General features: G+C 41.3%; 2 long non-coding RNA genes across 2 annotated transcripts; one reads left to right on the plus strand and one right to left on the minus strand.

Annotated features, from left to right (window-relative positions):
- Positions 1–8,076: 8,076 nt before the first annotated feature.
- On the minus strand, positions 8,077–8,859 carry LOC120440496. Its single transcript, XR_005613288.1, has 4 exons — positions 8,829–8,859; positions 8,644–8,717; positions 8,441–8,488; positions 8,077–8,304 (listed from the first exon to the last, which is right to left on the minus strand). It is a non-coding gene; the product is annotated as an uncharacterized LOC120440496 (long non-coding RNA).
- A 5,406-nt stretch (positions 8,860–14,265) lies between these two features.
- LOC120440497 lies at positions 14,266–14,894 on the plus strand. Its single transcript, XR_005613289.1, has 4 exons — positions 14,266–14,296; positions 14,408–14,481; positions 14,637–14,684; positions 14,821–14,894. It is a non-coding gene; the product is annotated as an uncharacterized LOC120440497 (long non-coding RNA).
- Positions 14,895–15,143: the final 249 nt, after the last annotated feature.

Consider the following 15,143-nt stretch of genomic DNA (forward strand, 5'->3'; position numbering starts at 1 on the left):
TACTCCGGGAAGAAACGGTAAAAACTGCGTTTTTTATGGAGAGCGCTAGTAAACACGCTTTGCTTGTGAGTGAAAAAAGAAAAAAAACTCCTTCCCTATTGGTGGAAAAATGTACCATGTCGACCAATCAAAAAATGATACGGCAACATGTGGTATTTGGTTGTTGGGAAGAGAGAGAGAGCGAGTGAGCGAAAAAGAGAGAGAGAGTTTTGATACGTGAGAGATTTGTGATGTTTATCATGTTTGGAGTCTCAAGTTAGTGTGTTTTCTTGAGTAGTTAGTGTGTAATGTAGTCGTTTTGTTTTGTGTGTCAGTTCTACTAGTGAACGTCACAGTTGCTGCAACTGTGTGCTGGAAAAGCTTAAAAAGGGACCTTGAAAGTGCTTAAAAAGTGCTTGAATTTGACCCTGAAAAAAGCGTACAAACCCTGTAACAAGGTTGCCCAAACTTCTGCATCCCACTGTATATACACATGTATTTATGTGTGGTAACCATTGATTTATATGTGCATATATATGCAATAGACTTATGGCTTCCATCTACCATCCCGCCAATGAATATATTTGTTGCTTTTCCTTTTTATTTCTATCTATATATTCTGTATTTATATATGTGTAAACGCATACATATGCCATATTTATGCATATATTCATTATGTCTCTTTCCCCTTAATTTTATATTAACTCTGTAATATGCAACTTCTGTTGGTGTTCTGCTACTGCAAACTGAATTTCCCAGAGGAACGCACCCAAGGGATTAATAAAGTTCTATCTAATCTAAGCTAAAACAAATCTACAGTGTGCTATGAATATATCTACAGTTGTGGAAGCATAGTGTTCTGAACAGACTATATTAGGGAACAGTGTAAGTAGTATAACAGAGAGTACGCTATGTCAGTGTCCTAAACTGTGTCCTAATATATAGTATATATAGTATAGAGAAGCAGTATAGTATTAGCATACTACCTTAATGCATTCCTGTTGGGAAAATATAACTAGTAGCAAATCTACTACTGAGTGCAAGGTAATCAGTGGCATACCGGACAACTGTAGTTTCACCAGAGAATGCATTGTCACATGTAATAACATATCTTACTGATTCTCTTGCAGACTACTGGGACTTCCCTTAATCGTCTTACCCTGCTACTACCTCTTCTACAGAATCCAACACTTCTGCAGAATTCAACGCTCCTTGCTTTGCTTCTTGCTGCTATACAATAAGCTGCTCCTTAACCAACAGCTACAACTGCCACAAAGGATGAATTGAAAACGAACAAACAATGAATTAAAACCTATTTTAAATTGCACTGGGATTTTTTTTATTTATTTACAGGATTATTGAAAATCCCTGCTTATTTTTGAGTGACTCGGTCTTACAAAGAGTTAAAAAAAACAGATTATTCTAGTCAATATAAACAACATCTCCTTGTTCATGCAGTTTCTCCCAAATCAACCAAATAATTCAGTATGCATTATCACAGAATATGCAGCATATTTATAGATACCTATGTTTGTGAAAAACCATACAAGTAGAGATTACATTAAGACTTGCCTGGAGAGGGCACAGATGTTTTGCAGGATCATTCATCATCCCTCCAGTCCAGAAGAATGAGAATACAGAAACAGCTTGTTTTGGATGGCAAGGCTAAGATATTTTCTTTAAAAAAAAAAATTAATTGTCAGGAAATATTTAAAATATAGAGTTTTACTAAAACTACAGTTGTCTGGTATGTCACTGATTACCTTGCGCGAAATAGTAGATTTGCTACTAATTGTATTTCTGCAACAGGAATGCATTTTGCTAACTGGATTACAGTTTAAGAAAAGCTCAGCACAACACCACAATATTATTACAGTCCACTTCATTCTTTAAGGTAGTATGCCAATACTATACTGCTTCTCTATATTATATAAACTATATACAATACTATACTATACTATACCAGTGGTTCTAGAACCTTTCAAAAGGAGTATCACCACATAAAATATATGGCTCTTGAAGTACCACCCTTTTGACCGATATTAAAGTACAGTAGCATAGGCCTATTTAACACCATATACATTTTCCACGAGACAATTTTATTTCTTATATGAATGTTATTTATTTTAACTGTCAAAAACAGCATATGACAAGTGAGAATGATAACAACTGCACTGCATTAAAACAGTCACAGCAGGTGGGATAGCCAGTCTTTAAGAGATGACCTGATGAAACCGTCTTCCGGGTCCAAACTACTCTGAGTTTAACAAGGCTTTGTGTTTTTAACATGTTTTAATGCTTTGTATCTTGTTCTATTTAATCTGAACAAGCCCCTAAAAAAACGTCAGTGATCCCTGTGGACCTGTCTCGGATTTTCTCATCACTATTCATTTTAAAGCTCAGTTTTTAAAACGTTACGATGTAACTACAGCCCAGCCCATGCAGCAGTGTTTTTAATGACTAACCTTATATTGCAGTTGTTCTGCTCATTGAAGTTTGGTCCATTTACAGCATCCTGCCATGCAATTAGTCCCTAACCATCAGGAACCTTCACGTTAACTTTTATTGAGTAGAAAAAAGTTACCGTTCATGCTCCAGCTTCACTGTGTTTATGCTAGGCTGACCATAGCTGTGTAGCTAGCCACCATGCAACACATCATTATATACCAGCTCGCCCAACTTCAGTAACCCTACGCACGCCACTGCTGTTTAGTTTTCTGTCTTCATTTATGTCGGAAGTGATAGCAGAGCTGTAAGTTTAAATTTTTGCTGTGGAATTTCAGCCAACGACATGAAATACCATCATGTGATGGCCTCACTGGATCCACTGTCCACCCACCGTGCAGTGTTGCCAACTCCTCAGTAAGGAAAATCGCTATTGGCTGTCCTAAAAGTCGCCAGAAGTCACTAAATGACATCATCGCCTAATTTGCATAATTGGTCATGCTAATATAATTGTAACCTACGTTGTTGGAGAGAGAAATAACATTGTGGAAGAGACATAAAGTGAGTAAAAAACGTCCTAAATGCATTTAGAATTTATTTAGAACTACAAATTAAATTTATTTTAGCAATTATTGTTTTTTTTAAAGTCAGAATTCCAACCCTGCTCCTTTATCCGGGCTTGGACCGGCAAAAAAGACCCGAAATAGGCACTCTGGTGGAGTTACTTTGTGTGTGTGTGTGTTTATAAGTAGTTTTAAACCTCGTGATCCACAAAACAGCATAACAGTAAAAGAAGAACTGACTGCGTTACAGTCAGTGCGGGAGCAGCGGCTTCGCTCGCGATTCATTTGCAGTTCGGACGCATAGGTGTGAACATCGTCTGCCCTGATAGCAGCTGGGGGAGGACTATCCTCCGCCTGTGAGCGCTTTGGTACGGGCGAGGTGCCCACGGCAGCACCCGCTGCTTGTTGAGAGTAAAAGCGATACCCACTTTCACGTCAAAAAGTCGTCATAAATAAATCTCCAATAACACCAGAAAAAGTCGCCAGATTTGTCGCTAGTCGCTTTTTAGAAAAAAAAGTCGCTAAGGGGGTCTGAAAACTCGCTAAATATAGCGACAAAGTCGCTAAGTTGGCAACACTGCCACCGTGTGATGACCCTCCTCCGGGATCCCCCCACCCAAGGGAAATACAGCATACTGAAGCCGCGGCACCACAATCCCAGCCACCATCGTTGAGGAAAATGGCTGTGTTTTTACCATCAGAATTTTGGCGCCGCAGCAAGGCGCTGTGCTCCGCCTTTGCAGTTTTAAAGCCCAGGAAAACAAGTCTGCCAGCACTCTGTAGCGACCGCGACCGCTGGCGATAAAGAAAGGCTGCTCTTCATAGAGGACTCACACTCGGGGAGACGTTTTCTGGTCGACTCCGGCTCCAAGAAGACCCTCAGGAACTCTTGTGTTGTCTTTGCATAACTCTACAATGGTATATTATTATTAGAGCGGCTGTGTGTATTTGTAGCCTCGCTACCAAACCGGCATTTCATCTCCGCGGAAGTTATCCCAGAGAGAAGTAAAGCAAGTGCGTAAGTTCATCTCTGAATGTTTATAAAGGATTCCCATGTTAAACTTAACAACCGATATATGGAGCGACTGCTTCTCTCTCCCCCCCCTTCCTGCTGCTACTTCAATCGTGAAACTGCTAAATGATCAGCTGATCGGCTTTTCTGTCGCGAGTCCGTCTCTCTTCTTTGTTTTTGGCCCACTTTGCGCTAGAAAGAGAAAACCAGCGGCTGAACAACAGCAGCACGTTTAACCTTGATAAGCTGTTGTTAGAATTTATTTAATATTACTTTCTACACCAGGATCCTTTTCTACGTAGCTGACCGCTGGTAACTGTGAAGGGGCGGATCTAGCAAAGTGTAGCCAGGGGGGCCGATAGGGCATGAACAGGGAAAAGGGGGCACAAAGTCATACTTTTCTTTCTTATTCTCATTTAAAATTTCTGGCTTTTAATAAATAATTATCTGAATCTTACACCCAAAGTTTTACTCTGATGTTAAATGTATAGAAGTCCATTACTGTATATAGTAACAGTTAAGTCTAATATACCCTAATACTTTTTCCTTTGGGAAGATACCATCTGTGCAGTCTGCAATTCTGTAGAAGAAAGATGTTGAATCTATTTAATTATTCTTGAAAAATAATTTATTTCTGTGCACACTGCATCAAATTAAAGTTGATTTCATCAATTAAGCATCATGAGGTGGAGGGTGGGTGGTTCCCTATTTTTTTTTGCTGGGAGTTTGCAACCCTATTAGTTAGGTTGCTTAATATTTCTGCTAAGTACTCTTTAAAATACCAGAATAGGGAGGATGGTGTAGGTTTAAGTTTATTAGATTGATCTGTATTGCTGAACTATGAAATATTTTGGGTGCAGTGTATTTTTTACATACAGGTATAACAGAATAGCTTTAGTGTTGTTGTTTATTTAAACTTGAGTATGAACTTATACAAAATGCAGCAAGATATAAAAAAACAGTTTTATTGATTACAAAATACACTATATCGGATTCATATCGGTATCGGCAGATATCCAAATTTATGATATCGGTATCGGTATCGGACATAAAAAAGTGGTATCGTGCCATCTCTAGTACGTACACTGTTCACTATTACAGTCTGTTCAGACCACTATGCTTCCACTACTGTACATATATTCATAGCACTCCGTAGATCAGTTTACCACACATCGATACATCGGTATATATGTAGCACATCTCTATATTTTTTCATAGTATATCTGTATATCTGCCTGCCTGTATAGCAATTTAGAACATCTGTATGCTATACAGATCATCTGTATATCTTTATATATGCTTGCATCAGTAAATATGCTTACTTAGCCTTCCACCCTAGCTGGAAAAGTTAAAAACCTGTTTTTTTTGTCTTATCTATCATTCACCTGGCCCTTACTCAGTTTCTGTTTGAATTCTTAGACTTTTTATCTGATTTAGTGCTCAGCTCAGATAAAGTAATTATTATTGTGTGGCATTTGACTATCTATGTAGATACTCAAAATGATAGCCTTAACACGGGATTTAATGTATTATTAGGCTCAATTGGCTTTTCTCAAAATGTAAAAGAACCGACACATCACTTTAATCCCACTCTAGACCTTGTTCAAACATATTTCATAGAAACATAACATTTAACAGTATTTCCTAAAAAAAAACCCACTTTTGTCTGATCAATACTCAATAATAATGCATTACACAGCAGTGGGGAATGTATTTCATCATAGTAGATGTTTTTCACAAAATGTTGTAACTACATTTAAAGATATAATTATTCCAGTGTTATCTTCTTTTATGCCTTATGCCAACAGTGCAGAGTAGCTAGCTGAACGCTACTCCCACAGAGGTCTATTATCATGTCAATGATTTTACTTCTTCAATATGCACCATTCTGGATACTGTAGCTCTTCTGAAAAAGAAAGACTTCAATCAGTACCTGACTCCCTGGTATACCTCTCAAACTTGCACCTTAAAGCTGATACAGTGGTCCCTCATTTATCGTGGGAGTTACGTTCTAAAAATAACCCACGATAGGTGAAATCCTTGAAGTAGCCAACTGTATTTTTTTTTAAATTATTATAGATGTTTTAAGGCTGTAAAACCCTTCACTACACACTTTATACACTTTTCTCAGACAAGCATGAACATCTTCACAATTTTCTTTCTTGTTTAAACACTCTCAAAGTTCAAACCTTTGTAGAAAACAAGTCCAGTATTCCAGAATGAAATCAAGGCTCAAAAGCTGTTTTCAGGTCTAGAACATGGAAATAGAGAAGCTGCAAGAGAATTCAACATTCATATATTAATGGTACGGAAGTAGAGGAAGCAAGAAGAATGAGTTGAGTAAAGTTTGACTTTTCTGATTTTTTTCCTTCGCTTAATGCGCCTTATAATCCAGAAAATTCGGTAACTTCTGCTTTCCGTTAGCATGTCCAGAAGTCCAACTTTTTGTGCGATGGTTAGCATCCTCCTCTGCCTTTTGGGTGCTACCGCAGGTGCGTTTGACGGTGCAAAACCTTTCGTCAACATTGTTGTGTTTGTTGGGGAGAAAACTTACAAACATATAGTACAGCACTTCAGAGTCACACTGCTAGCGATTGAAGATTTTTGTAAATTTGACAAGTTGAACGCATTCTGTACTGTACAGGAAACCCGGCACAAGATTGGACGCAGAACACAATGTGCTGTGCAAACAAAAACAAAAACAAACTATGTAAAATTGCACCCAAAAACATTTGCAAAAAAACAGTGAGGCCGCGAAAGGTGAACCACATTATAGCAAGGGACCGCTGTAACTCATATGCTGCAGAGGAAATTGCGCCTTACTAATTTAGAAGATCATCATTTAGCCTGGAAAGCCAGTTTGCATCTGTATAAAAAAATAGCCCTTAATAATACTAGAGAACATCTTACTATTCATCACTGATTGATGGAAGTAAGAACAACACTAGGTTTCTCTATAACACTCTAGCCAGACTGAGAAAAACTCGGGGCTCTGTTGAGCCAACAGTCGTTTAACGTCAACTAATGATGACTTTATAAATTTCTTTACGTGTAAAATTTTAAACATTGAAGAAAAAATTGCCCATAATCATCTCACAGATGTAACATTATGTACAGCTACTTTCAGTAGGAAAAAATTCAGGAAAAATGACAAAAGCTTTGTCCCAAAAACTTATGGGCCAAAATGTACAATAAAAAGGTGTTTGTGAAAAACCCAAAACAAATTTTGTCTCTGCCTGATTTTCACTGATGAACTTTATTTGGCAGCTACTAAACACAACAGTGAGCAGAAAGACTAAAGAAAAAGTCAAGATTCAGTTTAGAAAAGAGAAAAACTAAAGCAAAACAATTCAATTCAATTCAATTTTATCTATATAGCCCAAATCACAACAACATTCGCCTCAAGGCGCTTTATAGTGTACAGTAGATCATACAATAATAGACACAGAGAAAAACCCAACAATCATATAACCCCCTATGAGCAAGCACTTTGGCGACAGTGGGAAGAAACAACTGCCTTTTAACAGGAAGAAACCTCCGGCAGAACCAGGCTCAGGGAGGGGCGGCTATCTGCTGCGACCGGCTGGGGCGAGAGAAGGCAACAGAAGGATAAAGACATGCTGTGGAAGAGACAAAGAGATTAATAACAGATATAATTCAATGCAGAGAGGTCTATTAACACATAGTGAGTGAGAAAGGTGACTGGAAAGGAAAAACTCAATGCATCATGGGAAGCCCCGGCAGCCTCGTCTATTGCAGCATAACTAAGGGAGGATTCAGGGTCACCTGGTCCAGCCCTAATTATATGCTTTACCAAAAGTAAAGTTTTAAGCCTAATCTTAAAAGTAGGGATAGTGTCTGTCTCCCAAGCAACATTATGTGCTTTAAGGTGCAAATTTAAGAGGTATACCAGGGAATCAGGTACTGATTGAAGCCTTTCTTTTCAGAAGAGCTACAGTATCCAGAGTTGTACGTAGTGAAGAAGTAGCATTCAGCTAGCTACACTGCACTGTTGGCACAACAACATTTTTAATCTTTTGTAAGACTGAGTCACTCAAAAATAAGTGGAGACTTTCAATAATCCTGTAAATAAATGACAAAAGAACCCCAGTGCAATTCAACATAGGTTTTTATTCACTGTTCATTGATTTTCAGTTCATCCTTTGTGGCAGTAATAGCTGTAGGTTAAGAAGCAGCTTATCGTATAGCAGCAAGAATCAAAGCAAGGAGCGTTGAATTCTGCAGAAGTAGTGGATTCTGTAGAAGAGGTAGTAGCAGGGTAAGACGATTTAGGGTCCCAAAAGTCTGCAAGAAAATCGATAATATATATTATTACATGTGATAATGCATTCTCTGGTGAATAACATCTTTGAGATATGTAAATATCAGAGAGTCAAGTGTGTCTAGTGTTCAAACCTAGAAAGACAAACATGAGACTCACCCCCTCCCCAGATGAAGAACGTGCATCGCGCTCGTGTGCTGAGTCATTCTGTTTAAAAACAAACATGCAAATGTGTTGTTTGGATATGACAAGATAGGAGCACTGATACAGTCTCTGGTTACACAGTTACACACACAGTGCAAGATATATTCATATATTACAGATGACATCACTAGTACAGTCTACAGTCATATTACACTTACAGGATTTGCCAGAGCAAGGCTCAGCAGGCATCCAAGCAGAAACACAACCTTGATCATGGTTTCAGTGATTTCACCTGTTAACAATAATTCTGATGAGATGTGGTCCAAACCATCTGCAGAATCACCATTCCACCAACATTACACTGAAAACACAGATGCAATAAAGGATTGATGAGAAATGTTACCGTCAGGTCTTTGCAGACTGTCTCAGAGATGTGGATGATTGTGGTAATGTTGTACTGACAGCAGAGCTTTTTATACACAGTTGCAAGAGATGATTTAACCTCATTTGCGTAATTGTTGGGAAATTGTAATTCTTAGAAAACTTCTCATCTTAACAAGGGTAAACACAATTAGGTAATAATCAGGGACACACCTGATTAATCCTTTTTGCTGCAACACAGTGATGTGAGATTGCCCAGGTATGAGTCACATACAAAAGAAATGTTGTTTGTGTATGTTCCTTTGAGTATAATTGTCTACCCTTTAAAATGTAGGGGTAATGATCACTAGGTCCTATCTATCTATATATCTATCTTCTGGCTTTTTAGAAAATGTAAAGAAACTAGAAAATAATCAGGTGTTGTATATTACCACCGTTCAGGGGTGGGTCTGTGACCCAGCATTTTGTGTTACTTCATATTGTTGATTTCTTATGTTATTATTTTGTTAAAGTCATGTGCTATACTTAAGTAATGGTATAGTTGACTTATTGTTTGAAAATTATGCTACTACATTCTGAGCTAAAAAAAGAAAAAAAAAAACCAAGATCTTAAAAGGTGTATTTGGTGACATAGAAACTGTAGAATGAAGAAATGTATTCAAATCTACCTGGTCCTGTGTGAAAAGGTAATTACACCCTAAACCTAATAACTGGTTGTGTCACTTTTGACTCCAAGAAATTCAATCAAGCATTTGTGATAGCAGGCAATGAGTCTTTAACATCGCTGCGGATGGCCCAATCTTCTTCGCAGAATCAACAGCTACAACAGCTGCACCACTACAACTCCCTGAAATCTGAAGGTAACCAAAAATCGAGCCAGCATTGCATTTATTGTGCTGTCGCTAAAAATGCAATGCTGGCTCGATTTTTGGTTTCCTTTCAGATTTCAGGGAGTTGTAGTGGGTGCAGCTGTTGTAGTGGTTTTAGCAGGTGCTTGTAGGAGGACAGAGAGAAGTTGCTGCAGGGAAATATCGTTGTTGTTGGTGATCTGTAGAGAGAAAAAAAAATCCAAATGTTTTACAGAAAGTGATGTTCATGTGTGATTTAAATGTGGAGGATAAAGAAAGCACTCACCTCATATCAGCCGTGGTGAGAGCCACCATACTTTTCATACACATTGACAATCTGTAGAAAATTCCCAAGTATTGTATTACTTGTATTTGCATTTTCAAGTAGTAGCATATATAATCACTTATATAATAATACTTACTGGTTGAACTGGAGTGAGGCATAGGAAGCATCCAAGCAGAAATACCTTCAGCATGGTTCCACTTATTGTGGAACCAATAAGTGTTGAAAAAAAAAAAGATAATGAAGACAATAAAGATGTACTGAAATGACAGATTCATCCAAGCAAATAAAAAAAATGATCTTTTACAATTGTTACACAAGAAATACAGTTGTGGCTGAGGTGTGGTCCCTGGTGCAGCTGCAGGGGAGGAGTGGTGCAGTGAGCTCAAGGGATCAGTACCGGGAAGCAGGTGAGCACAGGTGGTGGTGATTGACTGATGATGGAGTCTCTTTCTATTTCTCTATATAGTGAAGCCAGAGTCAAGCGGGGAGAGAGAGGGAGCTGGACTGGAACAGACTGTTTTCCTTGAGTTCACAACTGTCAAGAAAACGCAATAATAGTGAGCACAATGATCGTGTGTGTCTGGTACTTTTACAACAGTCATGTGAGAAAATTAAAAAATAATTAAATAATCAGCTCTTTATTAAGAAATGTCCATATATCACTGTCCAATCATGTTTTCATGTATTACTGGAAAATTAAGCAACTTAATTGCAATTAAACAACAAAAATTTAAAAAAAAAAATTACACATAAAAAAAAAAGAACAAAAATGTGTATTTTAATGGAGGAAAAAGTTTGGCTACTCTACCCCCCCTAATAACTAGTGTTGCCACCTTTGGCTGATATAACTTCAGTAAGACACCTTTTGTAGCCTTTTACCAGTTTCTAACATCGATCAGAAGATCAGAAGTTTGCCACACTCCTCACATGTTCTTCACCCACCCTCTGACACATAGTAGACTTCATGATGGATTCTATGATGGTGAGCTGGCCAGGTGGTGCCTCAGATAAGCATCCCCAAACTATGATACTGCCACCTCCTGTTATGTAACGGCTGTGTGCAGGCAGGAAAAGGACCCAAGGTGCAGACACTCGGAGGCGGAAAGTAACTCAAACTCAGATTTATTGCTAAATTCAAAAGGTAACAAACTTGCAAATAAACTTACGCAGACAGAACACACAGCAAGAAGAGGGTGGATAAGGGTAGATCACGACACGGACACAGAAAAACACAGGGTTTAAATACACAGAGGAGCAATCAGGGAATGGGTAACAGGAGGGAAACACAGCTGGGGCAAATCAGGGCTAACGAAACAGGGGAAGCAAAACCAGATACATTAACATAAGACATGCACCTCCAAAGTAAAACAGGAAAAATAACAAACAAACTAAACACAAGGAGCCGGAGACCAAAACAGGGAACACAGGAGCCCAGAAAATAACCAGACAAAAAAAAGGTGCAGGCGGCCAGGAAAACACCCCCCAAAAAAGCTCAGGGGTCTGGCCCAGAGGCTGACAGCACAACAGTCCAAACCCGGGCAGTTCAGGGGGCCGGCCCGGAGGTTGACAGCCCAAGAGCCCAGGAAACAGTTCGGGAGGCCGGCAGTGCGGGAGGCACGGGCGGCGACGGAGCAGGTCAGGAGGCCGGCCGTGCGGGAGGCACCGGCGGCGACGTAGTTCAGGGGGCCGTCCATGACGGCGATGACCTCCAGCCATCGGCCTGGAAAGTGGCCGGACAGGACGAGGATGAGCAGGCCGGACAGGACGAGGTGAGGCAGGGCCAGACGGTGCGGAGACCTCCGGCGTAGACAAAGCGGAACAAGCCCATGCGAAGGCCTCAGGCAGAGACGAAGCAGGACCAGATGGCAGCATGGCAACCGCAGGCAACGGAACAGGTGGTGGCACTGCAGGCGGGAGTGTGGAAACTGCAGGAAGTGGCGCTGCAGGCAACAGCATGGCAGCCGCAGATGGTGGCGCTGCAGGCGACGAAGATTGGACGGGCCCCTCGAACCCTCAAGCGGAGGCAGGTTGCTGGACGGGCCCCTCGGACCCTCCAGCGGAGGCAGATGAAGGCTGGACGGGCACCTCGGACCCTCCAGCGGAGGCAGAAGGCTGAACGGGCCCCTCAGACCCTTCAGCAGAGACGGAAGACGGCTGGAGCGGTTCTCCAGAACCCCCAGCGGGAACAGACGGTTGGACAGGCCCCTGGGTCCCTCCAGCAGAGACAAACAAAGGCTGGTGCGGTTCTCCAGAACCCCCAGCGGGAACAACTGACGAAGGCCGGACGGGCCCCTCGGACCCTCCAGCAGGAACAGACAGCTGGACAGGCCCCTGGGTCCCTCCAGCAGAGACACACAAAGGCTGGTGCGGTTCTCCAGAACCCCCAGCGAGAACAGACGAAGGCTGGACGGGCCCCTCGGATCCTCCAGCAGGAACAGGTGGCTGAACTGATAAGTGAGCTAATGTGTGAGCTATGGACAGAAGTTTCAGATGTATTGACTGTTGTAAAGATGGTAGTAATGGTGGGTTAGGTGGTGGATTAGCAGGTAGCTGAGCTAATCCTCCTGAGCCTCGAGAACATGAGAAAAACGGCTGGACGGGCTCACCAGAGCCTCCAGCAAGGTCAGGAATGGGTGCACGAGCCTGCTGGGCACTAGCCGCTCCCACCCAAGGAGTAGGGTACGGGTGCAGAGGTAGGCTGTGTCCTGGCAAGCCTCACCCTGGGAACCGGAACAGGCACAGACGACGGCTGGGCAGCTGCTGTCCCCACCCGAGCAACAGGTACGGGTGCAGGGACTAGCAGAGCCTCAGCTGGCCTGGAAATTGGAGCAGGGATCAACTGGGCCCTAGCCCCCCTCACCCAAGGAACTGATACAGGTGCAGGGGATGGCTGGACAGCAGCTGCCCCGGGAGCAGGAGCACGGGAAGGCAGAGGAGCAGGCTCAGCAGAGACAGAGTGGCGACGGTGTGAGTGTCGCTTTCTCCGGGAAGTGGGAGGTGGCAAGCTGGGCTGCGAATCCTCCAAAGGACTGGGCTGCGATGAGGAAGCAGAGAGTTTGTAAAGTTCAGAACGTGGCAGACCCAAAAACAGAGCAAAGAACTGCAGCGGAGTGAGTCTAACGTCCGGCGTCACGTAATCCTTCTTCCTCCGCCGCTTAACCCTCTTGTCGGACTGGAAAACCGGGGGTGGAGACGAAGGTGTAGTGACTGAGATAATGAGCATGTGCTCAATCTGATAGACCGAGGCATAGGTGCCGGCTCAGCCGTAGCCATGGCAGTTTGGAGGCTGCGGGGTCCTCCCCAAGCCAAACGTGACCCATAGAAGGGGGAGCTCGAGTCACCCTTCTATGGGAGCTCGAGTCACCCATAGAAGGGTGACTCGAGCTCCCGGGCATGCTTAGCCTTGATGACTTCTTTGAGCACCTTGCGGTCTGCTCTGGGGGTGAATTTGCTTGGAGGGCCAGACCTGGGCATGGTGGCAATTGTTTTGAATGTCCTTCACTTGTAAATACTTTTCCAGATGGTGGAATGGCTGATGTCAAATTCTTTTGAGATCTTTTTAAATCCCTTACCACACTCATAAGTGGCCACAGTCTTCTTTCTTAGGGCATCAGACAGCTATTAGATCTCACTATGGCGCTCACCTCAACACTTCAAAAGTGAGGAGCATACCAAACTAAATCTGAGGTTTCAATAGGACAAGTCTCCTTTATAATGCTGGGTAAAGATGTACTGATCCTGTGCACCTGACGTGATACACCTGTGTGTGATTTTAACCATTTTAAATGATAATAATAATCTAATAATAATACAACTTAACAGAATTAAAAAAAGAACTATATCATTACTAAAGAATAGCACATGAATTTAACATATTATTAATACAAGAAATCAACAATACATAATAACACAAAATGCTGGGTTACAGACCCACCCCTGAACGGTGGTAATATACAACACCTGATTATTTTCTAGTTTCTTTACATTTTCTAAAAAGCCAGAAGATAGATATATAGATAGATAGGACCTAGTGATCATTACCCCTACATTTTAAAGGGTAGACAATTATACTCAAAGGAACATACACAAACAACATTTCTTTTGTATGTGACTCATACCTGGGCAATCTCACATCACTGTGTTGCAGCAAAAAGGATTAATCAGGTGTGTCCCTGATTATTACCTAATTGTGTTTACCCTTGTTAAGATGAGAAGTTTTTCTAAGAATTACAATTTCCCAACAATTACGCAAATGAGGTTAAATCATCTCTTGCAACTGTGTATAAAAAGCTCTGCTGTCAGTACAACATTACCACAATCATCCACATCTCTGAGACAGTCTGCAAAGACCTGACGGTAACATTTCTCATCAAACCTTTATTGCATCTGTGTTTTCAGTGTAATGTTGGTGGAATGGTGATTCTGCAGATGGTTTGGACCACATCTCATCAGAATTATTGTTAACAGGTGAAATCACTGAAACCATGATCAAGGTTGTGTTTCTGCTTGGATGCCTGCTGAGCCTTGCTCTGGCAAATCCTGTAAGTGTAATATGACTGTAGACTGTACTAGTGATGTCATCTGTAATATATGAATATATCTTGCACTGTGTGTGTAACTGTGTAACCAGAGACTGTATCAGTGCTCCTATCTTGTCATATCCAAACAACACATTTGCATGTTTGTTTTTAAACAGAATGACTCAGCACACGAGCGCGATGCACGTTCTTCATCTGGGGAGGGGGTGAGTCTCATGTTTGTCTTTCTAGGTTTGAACACTAGACACACTTGACTCTCTGATATTTACATATCTCAAAGATGTTATTCACCAGAGAATGCATTATCACATGTAATAATATATATTATCGATTTTCTTGCAGACTTTTGGGACCCTAAATCGTCTTACCCTGCTACTACCTCTTCTACAGAATCCACTACTTCTGCAGAATTCAACGCCCTTGCTTTGATTCTTGCTGCTATACGATAAGCTGCTTCTTAACCTACAGCTATTACTGCCACAAAGGATGAACTGAAAATCAATGAACAGTGAATAAAAACCTATGTTGAATTGCACTGGGGTTCTTTTGTCATTTATTTACAGGATTATTGAAAGTCTCCACTTATTTTTGAGTGACTCAGTCTTACAAAAAGATTAAAAATGTTGTTGTGCCAACAGTGCAGTGTAGCTAGCTGAATGCTACTT

Source organism: Oreochromis aureus, linkage group 6, assembly GCF_013358895.1.
Source record: "Oreochromis aureus strain Israel breed Guangdong linkage group 6, ZZ_aureus, whole genome shotgun sequence".
Classification (NCBI taxonomy): Eukaryota; Metazoa; Chordata; class Actinopteri; order Cichliformes; family Cichlidae; genus Oreochromis; species Oreochromis aureus.